General features: G+C 42.7%; 1 long non-coding RNA gene across 1 annotated transcript in view; it reads left to right on the forward strand.

The window, feature by feature from the left end:
* The first annotated feature begins 1,666 nt into the window (after positions 1-1,666).
* The window catches only part of LOC149333652 (uncharacterized), an 11,110-nt gene continuing 2,486 nt past the window's right edge, over positions 1,667-10,290 (forward strand). Inside the window, exons 1-2 of the long non-coding RNA XR_016284957.1 lie at positions 1,667-2,169; positions 3,251-3,324. This is a non-coding gene — a long non-coding RNA (uncharacterized LOC149333652). The remainder of the gene's footprint in view (positions 2,170-3,250; positions 3,325-10,290) is intronic.

A 10,290-nucleotide genomic window follows, 5' to 3' on the forward strand; every position in this document is an offset into this window, starting at 1 on the left:
GCGCTGCGGTAGGCAGAACTGCCTAACGGGCCGTTTCCATGTTTGCAGCCTAGGGGGGGGGGGGGACGGCAGGAAGTAAGCTTTATCAAGCGTGCACCGCCCGAGCGTTGAAGTGCCGACCCTACGTGACTGTGCTTGCGGAATTTATTTTGGCTCGGTTATCATGAGCACAGATGGCTTCTTTTTATTACTGTTTTTTTATGTCCGCGATGGTTTGTCAAAAGGAACTCGCGGTAACAATATATGATAGCGCTGCCTTTAATCAGCAGTTTTGCTGTCCGTGGCAGTCCGCTAATTTGCTGTCCGTGGCAGTCCGCAGTAATTTTACTGTCCGTGGCAGACCCCCTTAATACTGTAGAATGGGAACGGCCCGGCACTCCCGTTATCAGCCTCTCCGCCACCCGCAGTGCCAGGCGTTGTCATTCCGGCGCTCTGGTGTTCCGTCATGTGTGCTAATCTTTTTCAAATCCATCAAACGTACAGTCTTTGTCAAAAGTAACCAGGCTGCATGGTTTGCTTCTAGCTCGTACAGTGGATCCCTCACAGCTTCCCTAAAGCTGGAATGGTAGCTAAAGGTAAGGACTGAGGGTCTTATTACCTTCCAACACGTTTTGATCCTTAGGAATAACACAAGGGCTCCACTATACAAGCTAGAAGCAAACCATGCAGCCTGGTTACTTTTGACAAAGACTGTACACTTGGCACTTTATGCTGTTAGAATAAAAACTGCAAGACAAATTTCTCTTTTTTACACGTGCATTTGTTGACTTGACAGTTTCAGAAAATTTTTTTAAAAAGTAACGACTTATATACTTGGGCTTAGATTATCATTAGCAAAATATTTGAAAAAAAGTTTAACTTCATTGTTCACAAAATAATAAATTTCAGGTTTGCAGAGCCCTGCATGCCTGAATCCGAACACTCAATTTCATTCAGAAAATTTTATTGAGCGTGCATTTCAAGACATACTAATTCAATTAACAAATTGTTAGCCACATAGCTGGCCACACAGCTTCTTTGTAGAAGGGTTACGAATACAAATATATACACAGAATATTTCGACAAGGCTGCACTCTTATACATGCACCTTGGTACACAATTACCAGTACAACACTGTTTTTCAAAATAGAAATGCAGATATATATAAACACAATATGAGGATATAAATTACACAGCATATTTCATACTAAGAATTGATTTGGTTTTCACGTTGGATGAGAGAACTCCACTATAAAAAATGCACACCTTCACTGTAGTCTCAAGAAAGCATATACCATGGAGGTTGTTCTCTCGACGCGCGTTTCAACGCTGCCGTCTCTCACGTCGTGCTGCCGATCAAACAGCGTCACCATGTTTTTACGACAACCTACTCTCTACTACTGCTACGTTGGGTATTTTGTTAGCCTTGCTGATCTCCCATCAATATAAAAAAAAACTTCCCCATACAAACAGAAATCGGCATGTAATTTCGTGAATGAGCAAAGCAGCAAGCCATACTGCCGTGAGAACTCAGGCATTTTTCAACCGCAGCGCAAGCAACAGTTCGTTAATTCGCGCGTTTCTACCAGTGGTAATTGCTCGCAATCGCTGCAATTTCTGTGGATGCCGATACGGCTGAATACCCAATAAAAATACCAAAAATAAAACAAAAAGTAGGATACAAGCTTTTTCACAACGAAACCGAAACAAAAACTGGTTGTCACCGCCAGGTGGCTGCCGGTAGCTGTTTTTCTGTATAACCCTCATGGCGGTTCGGGTGCTGCGTCGCGTGCATCGCGCTTCGGCGCTTGCTACAATTCGCTACTTGGATTGTGAGCCGTCGTGAACTGTGTTGTGGTTTGCGTGTGTTTCTTCTTGCTCAAGGGTGCACAATCGCGCAGTGCTGTCGACGTAGCCTATTCGAGGCAAAGTGTCATTTTTCTGGTCTCTCTAACTTTTCAGTCTGTGCGCTTCTTTGTGTAGTCCAGGATGGGTGTCCAGGCACAAAGACGCGCGGGCAGTGTCGCGGTGGAAATGTTCCAAATAAGGCCCGGAATATTTTCTTCTGTGTGACTACGTGGTAGAGAGTGCCGGCTACGTAGCACTCGTGCTGAACTCTCACTGGTTGGTGTAGTGCCCGTGACACGAAGGCAAACAGCGTTCTGCACGACTACGCAATCATCTGAAAAGGTAAGCAGTACTCGTGCATTATCCGAAGCATATAATGCTGGAACGGTGACCTGTCGTACTGCTGCAGTATTCGTGTTCAATGCTATAAAAAGCGTTTAAGGCGCTTTTGTTGTCGCCGCGGTGAGTTGCTCTGCCAAGAATTGTCGCTGTCGGTACTTGTTTTGGCAAAGGGGATGCGACCGTGCGTGCGCTAGCTTTGCATGATTTTGGTATGCGCATGTTTGCGCGTTTTGTTTCTTGTTGAGCACAGATTTGTCCTCGTATATGCCTCGTTCTACGCGTTTCTGCCCATGCTTGTTCACACCACCGCGCACGTTTCAAGGACCGGCACTTTGGCTGTGCGTAAAATGTATGATTATCTTTCAAGATAGCGTTAGCACTTTGAGGGGGATTGAAACACTTTTTATTCGCCGCGGTTTTTGCTTGGCCCTAGACTGTTGAACCTTAGGTCGTGGGGTCGATCCTGATGGCAGTAGCCGCATTTCGATTTAGGTGAAATGAAAAAAGAATGCCCCTGTGCTGTGCGATGTCAGCTCACGTTAAGAAATTCTAGGTGGTCTAAATTAATCCGGAACCCTCCAATACGATCAGTGCCCATTTTCCGCATCTGAATTCAAACCCCACTATAAAGAAAGCACTGTCTCAGGTTGCAGTTACCAACGAAAGTTAATTTCCGGCCGTCAGGATCTAATTTTTAAATGGGTATGTGAAGATTTTTTTTTTATGATACCGATAGCGTTTCTGGCTACCCAGAGTATAGGATCTTGCATTTCGATCACTCTGCTGTTTGAAAATTGGTTTCTGAGGAAAACAAGTGACGCAATAATTGTCTCAGTTATTACGATGTTTATCTACGCTTTCGAACGCAGATTTGTTTTGCTCATAGCAAGATTCCTTTACTAGTGCTAGGGGAACTGCTGCATTTTAAACAGGGTAGTTTTCCTTTGTATTGAGGCGTATACTTGGGCAAGTATATTTTTCCTGATCTTTTTACATTCATGTGATATTCACTGTTGGACCGAGTTCGCATGCTTGTTTTTGTACTCCTGTCATAGTGATAATGGGAAATTGGTATCCGCAGGTGGCACATCTGTCTTCCAGTCCGAGTCAATGGCATGGATTTTGTGGCCACCAGATGAAGTCAAAAGCTGTGTTGTAAGTTGTTACTGCATTGTGCTTTGTTCTTGTGGTTGCCATGAAATGTTCTCTTACTTTCATTGCTCTTTTCCTTAATGCTACTGCTTGGAGCAGTTTGGATAGCTCTGGCCTGATATGTTTACATGTTTATATGAGTAATATTAGTTGGCTGTCAGAATGGGCCGGCTGCAGGCCATTTGAAGTTTTACATTGAATATTGCTCGTCTTTTAACCGTTGCATTCTATGCATGAAGTGCGAAATGTCTGCATGTTTTTGGCTGCATTATGTGATACTATTTGACTACGAATATTAACATTATGATGCATGTGTGTTAACTTAAATATGTGTTTTTATGCCACTCATCGCAGGTCACAGATGTAAAAGAAAAAGTGCACACATGAGAACTGGTTTCATTACTGCTGCCTTGTTTTTGCTAAGCATGGAGAGCTGAGCTAATTGGTTCTGGGTAGAATTATGAGACATCATTCCAGTGTACAAAAACACATGAACGAAGAGAGTAGACTCCATAGACCCCATACTTCAACTGAGGTTGATTCCACAACATGAGCTTTTTACATGCAAAGTGGTACTAGTGACTTCTGTGGCTGAAAAGTGTTTCCTCGACCAGGTAACAATTATTCAAGGTTGCAAAAACTAAAACATAGGCGTAAGGTTAGCTTGTCACTCAAGTTGAATGCATTAGCGTGACTAAACATGGCCTACCTGGCTGACCCAACACACATTTGCGTTGAGATAATCTATTTCTTTTTCTGCCTGCCTGCTCCAGTCGCCTTACTTCGGCATTGACGCTGTCACGACTCTGTGACAGCATCAATGCGCAAGTAAGGAGACTGGAGCAGGCAGTTTTCACAGGAGAAATTGTAGCCTTAGTGGTAGAAAGCCAGGTTCGAGAGATGAAGTGTGCTGGGCAGCGCAAGCCGGAAAACAACGCACATTCGCAACAGTGACCTGTCATTGTGCCCTATTGCCATCAGGTGTCACACCGCCTCAAGAAGGCCAGTGACAAACACGATGTACATGTCGTATTTTCAGCTTGGGAAAGCTATGATGCATGTGCCACCTGATAAATGACGTTACGAAAAAGCCTGCCTACAAAACTAAGCACACCAAACCCCTCGTTAAACATGAGGTTGACATGGTGTACAGAATCCTCCTTGCCTGTGGCAAACATTACATTAGACAGACGAGGCTTGCATCAATGAACGCTTGCTTGAACATTGCAGGACAGCTGATTCATTAAGTGGCAGAGGTCATTTAGCTGAGCACATTCGCCTTTGCTCGCACAAGCGAGCATGCAAGGCGTTTTTGAAAGAAACACATGCCTTGTGCAAGTTTAGCACTTGAAAGGGCTGGGAAATTTTTTAAGCCTTTTGTATCTCTGCTGAAAAAGAGAATTACGTCAGCAGCCCTTCTGCAGCGCTTCAGAAAAAGAAATAGATTATCTGGAGGCAAATATGTTTGTTGGGTCAGCCAGGTAGGTGATGCATAGGTGTGCCTATGTGTTGAATGTGAGTGGCAAGATACCTTTACCCCTATGTTTTTTTGTGTTTTGGTTTTTGCCGTCCTGAATAATTGTTATCTGGTGGCGGAAATACTTTTCAGCCCCAGGGATCACTAGTACCCCTTTGCACATAAAAAGCCTGTGTTGTGGAATAAACCTCAGTTGAAATATGGTGTCCATGGAGTCTACTCTCTTCATCCGTGTGATTTTGTGTGCCGGAATGATGTCTCATAATTCTCCCTTGTTTTCAGTGAATAAGGAGGGCTTCTGGTGTCTCTTTTTTTGTATGTGATGGTTATAACAAAGTGGCTACCCATAAACTGTCATTTTGGGCTTAATTTAAGGATCGTTGGGAATTTGTTTGACAGCATATTCCATGGGCACTTTCTTGAGAAAAATCAGTTATTTGTTACCCATTTCACTGCATTAACCATTGCTTCTCATCATGTCTCGAAAGTCATTGATAAGCACAAGCTTTCGAGTACCTGAGGGCTGTGTGAGAAGCCTTCTGACATACTTTAAACTACTGAGGATATCTGAAGACAGATTTTACCAATAATTGTTAGCCAATCCAAACCTCTTGGTTCTATCCCTGACAACGTGAAGCTGACCTGTCAATAATTAAGGCTGGAAACCGTTCTGATCCCCAAACTGTTCTCCTATTTTATTGATGTGCATTTTGCATGAACTGTTAGAGCACAAAATGAGTCCGCATATTACTTGCCACCATAATTCAAACTAATATTTCTATACCAGTCATCTCGGCTCCCATTCTCTTTACTAATGTGCAGTCCAACTTTTTGAATTCACAACAGATTTTCACCCAAATTTAGATTCTTTATTTTAGGCAAGTGTCATCGACTTGAATTTCTCCAAAGCTTTTCATGTTTGTCATTATAACCTTTTAGCTACACTCTCATGCTTGAGCCTTCATTCTTAGATATTAGTGTAGATTCATTGCTTCCTGTTCTACGGCTGGCCTTAAAAAACTATTGTACTTCTTCTCTTATGAAGCCCAGCATATCAATATGGAAAATCATAAGGCGTCCCTCATCCTGAGTCACTTTGGGATGTTAAACCCCCATAAACCAAACCAAGCACATTACTAAAGTACATTAATATTAGCCATTCAATAACAGTCTTTGTCTTTATGTCCCAACCTTGTCTTTATGACTGCATTATTCAGAAGGATGCCCCAACTATCTCAGCTACTCTGACTGTATTGACTTTTGCAAGACGGATGAATGGGCTTGTTTGTAATTCATCGTGTCAAAACAGCGCAAAGAAGAGAAAGATGAGGAAGGAATGCGACGGTGCGAGTGCTGGCTTTCAAGAAGGTTTATTGGAAAGCACATCAAAATATATACACTGTGGCCTAAAAAAAGAATGAAGAAAGGGCGCCTTGTAACATTCACTTTGGATCTGTCAAAAACAAAACGAAAGTTGAATATGAAGCATTTAAGAGCATGAACTCTTTCTTAGGGAGCGATAAAGAAGGTGTGTTAACACATTGATTGCGTTTTTTCTACAATTTCAGTGGCCTCGATCATCTCATGCACAAACTTTTCTGTGTCTGTCTAGCACAATGCAGCACAAGAAATTACGCCTCACAGCATAAAGGATGTGGCAAACGATCGCAGTCGCGACAATGAAACATCAGATTCCCCCTGCTAGCTTTGTTCACATCGTAACGGTAGTCTTTTGACCTCTCATTGGCACCTCTGCTAGTTTCTTGCTGAAGTTGATACATTAGCCAGATGGTTCAACACTAGATTATTACATAGTTTCTTGGCTCTGGACATTGCTATTAACAAGTCAGCTGTTGTGTGACACTTGAACTCAGAATTAACTGCCTCCGTTGCCTTGGACAGAAAGACGCCTTTAGACATGACCACAAAACCACCTTCTTTATCAGCAGTTGAATGCGATAGGGCCCACCGTCTTAAACCCGTTACAGTTCAGCCTGCGGGCAAGTTCCTGGCATGGTTCAAACCACAACACCCCATCAACCAAAGCCCCCTGAAACACACCTGTCACGCTCAGGTCCAGGCACTGGAAGGCAAGACGTCAAAGTATGGCAAACAGCTCCAGAATAGTCCTCTTCGAAGGAACAATGGCAAATTTTGGCCCGTATATGCTTCAAGCAGCAGACGAGGCAGCAACTCAGTGTCGACATTGTGCACCTTGTTTTCAGACACTCGTGCCTTGGCTTCTCTGCTCCGGGCTAGTGAGCGCAAAGTGGCTGCAAAGTGGCATTCCAGATGGCTTTCACCTGGTTAACGGTGCGTGACACCGTCAACCAGCCACTCCCTGGCTTGTTTTCAGGCACAAGAGTTTGACAACAAGGTGCACACCTTCAGCTTGGAGTCGCTGCCTCGTCTGGTCCTTGAAGTGCTTATGGACCAAAATTTTCCGTTCCTCCGAAGAGAACTATTGTGGAGATGCTTGCCATGGTTTGACGAGTTGCCTTTTCCATGCACAGACCTGAGTGTGACAGGTGTGTTCCGGGATGTTTTGATGCAGTGTCACGGTTTGAACCCTCTTTAGGAACTTGCCCACAGGCCGAACTGTGTCGTATTTAAGAGGGTGGGCCCTCTTGCTTTCAACTGCTGATAAACGGTGGTTTTGTGGTCGTATCGAAAGGCGCCTTTCAGTCCAAGGCCACAGATGCAGTGTATTCTGAATTTGAGTGCCACTTACTATCTGATTTGTTAAAAGCAAAGTCCAGTGCCAAGAAACATTAACAATCTAGAGTTTAACCATCAGGCTAATGCCATCAACTTCAGTAAGAAAAATTGTCCAGTTATCTTCTTTACCGCAAAGACCCATAAAGGTGACTGCTCCTTGAGGGTTGTAGTTTAAGAGAATGGAACCTGTCAGAAACAAATCGCCTTCTCTTTGCGACATAAAATTAAGTTGCTGAGCATTGATGACTCCTCTCGTGTAAGATCTGCAGAGAAAGTAACGCAGTTTCTACACAATAACTCTCGCACCAGTTTCATGGGGTGCTATGTTGACATCAAGGATTTATATTATGCCATCCCTCAATCAGGATCAATAATGTGTTGAAGAATTCATTAACTTAAATGGAGCAGTGGCATTCCAAACGTCTCAGGCGTTTTGGTGAATAATTTTGTCGCACTTTTAAGCTCATACCTTCAGTCCACCTTTATTACATTTCAGAATAGCTTGTTTTTGCAAAAAAAAACTATTAGCGCCGCTGTTACGTGGCTTATTGCAGGATCTCCAATCCTGACGAAGCATTGTCTAAGGTGAGAGAGGAGTTCAGTCAAAGCCTCAGTCCACTTTGAATCACCACTGAAATTATAGAGGATAATATGTCATCACATCTATTGGATCTCAATCTTGGGTGGTTACACTTGTTGGGCTTACGAGCCAAGGGAAAACAAGCTACTTTTACCATTTTCTTCGGTTCAGTCTAAGCTGGCCAAGAGGTGTCACTAACCTTTGCTTCAAAAATTCCTTAATGAAATCCTGTTTGATTGCCATGACATCCAGTTTTGCCCAGCTCATATGCCGTTTGTCCTTTACTGGATATTCAGAACCTTTGTCAGTGTCTTTAGCCGATTGCTTTAAGCAGAAGTTGAAACATTCCTTTTGTGCCCCCGTCGAGACTGTAACTCCCAAAAGGAAGTTTGTACGTACCTTTCCCTACATCCACAATTGGTCGCACCGGTTAAATAGGCAGTCGAGTTGGCGTCGATATTGTTTTTCTAACCCTATGAAGTTTCAGTACCTGTAGTCAACCGAGATTATCCATCAGAGTCTCTTCGTGCACTGCACAGAAGACATAGTGTGTTCGAACGCCTTGAAATGCGGCTATGTTTACATTGGGAAAACAGGCAAGTGTGTCACTGAGAGGTTTAAAAGACCACCACGACGATGTGAACAAAGCTTGCGGGAGAACTTTGATGATTCACTGTCGCAATTGCAATTGTTTGCCAGATCCTAAACGCTGTGAACCGGAATTCATGTTCTGCATTTTGCCTGACAGACACAGAAAAGTTTGTGCGTGAGAAAATCGAGGCCACTGAAATTTAAAAAAAAACCGCAATCACTGTGTTAGCACACCTTCTTTATCGCTTCCTAAGGAAGAGTTCATGCTCTTAAATGCTTCTTTGTCAGTTTTTGTTTTGTTTTACACTCATGCAATGTGGTTGACACAAGGTGCCCTTTGTTCGTTGTTTTTTTAGGCCACAGTGTATATATTTTGACGTGGTTTCCAATACACATTGGCGATAGTCAGCACTCATGCCATCATATTTATTCCTTCGTTGTCCTTGTCTTGTCTGCATTGTTTTGTCACAACGTATTGACCTCCTTTCCCACCTCTAGGGTTAATGGTATGGAGAAACCTTAACCAGATGCAGCCCCACATACTTGGAGCATGTCACGATACATGCTGCTGGCACCACAAGGGCACTCGGGTTTATCAGGAGATGTCATGATCTGTGTGCTCTTGCCATGCTGCGCAGTTTATGCATAAAAATTTTATTGATTCCAAACTGAAGTATTCCCTAGCTCTTTCAATTTTGCACCAAACTGTTTGATGCTACGCCACCAACTCCCTTTAATCCAACAGCGACACTTGGTACAGCATATGTGTAATCAGTCATCTCATTTGACCACCAGACATCACTGCATAAAAGGGGAAATCGCTCGTTTAGGTGTGTTCCATATACTCTACAATACTTTTCCACAACTTAATGTTAAATGTTGCTGCCCCGCTTCAGACCAGGATGCCATCACAACTAAATCAAGAAATTTTTCCTGTTCCCATTGAAGAATAAATCAAATCAAAGTTTATTTCCCATCTAGCACTACAGATGGAGGAATCGTAGAAAAAAGCTGCCCTTGGGCAGCTTGACGAGTCTACAATCCTAATTATTGACAGGGAGGCAACACAAGAGTTTATACAATTTTAAAAAACAAGCACATCAAGGAAGCACCGGAGAATACACGAAACAGCAATATGTATACATAATGAAACTTAAACAATGTTATGCAAAAACAAATTATGTAGTTCATGACGTGAAAAAGAAAACAAATCGAGGTTAATGTGGATATACCTATTTAGAAGAGATGGAAGTGTGTACTGAAGGCATTCCCTACCAAGATTTAGTCGAGGTGTTGGCACTGTCCATTCTTCGCCACGTCTTGTTGGATAGACTGATTCTTTTTTCCTTAGTTCTGCAAAATTTTTAAGATTTGTTACATTCTTCTTGATTTCTGTTTTAAAAGTAACACTGAGGTGATATTTATAAAGATTATGTGCTTTAATAACTCTGGAATGACAAAAGAAAGCTGCACTGGGATGTCGGAACGGTAAATTATATGCATTTCGGAGATATCTTTTTTGCATTAAATGAATACGTTCAAGGTTAGTGAATGTTGTAGTGCCCCACACCAACTGGCAATAGTTTAAATGCGAGTTGAATAT

The sequence above is a fragment of the Amblyomma mixtum genome, chromosome 8, assembly GCF_055824585.1.
Source record: "Amblyomma mixtum isolate Tamu chromosome 8, ASM5582458v1, whole genome shotgun sequence".
In the NCBI taxonomy this organism is placed as follows: Eukaryota; Metazoa; Arthropoda; class Arachnida; order Ixodida; family Ixodidae; genus Amblyomma; species Amblyomma mixtum.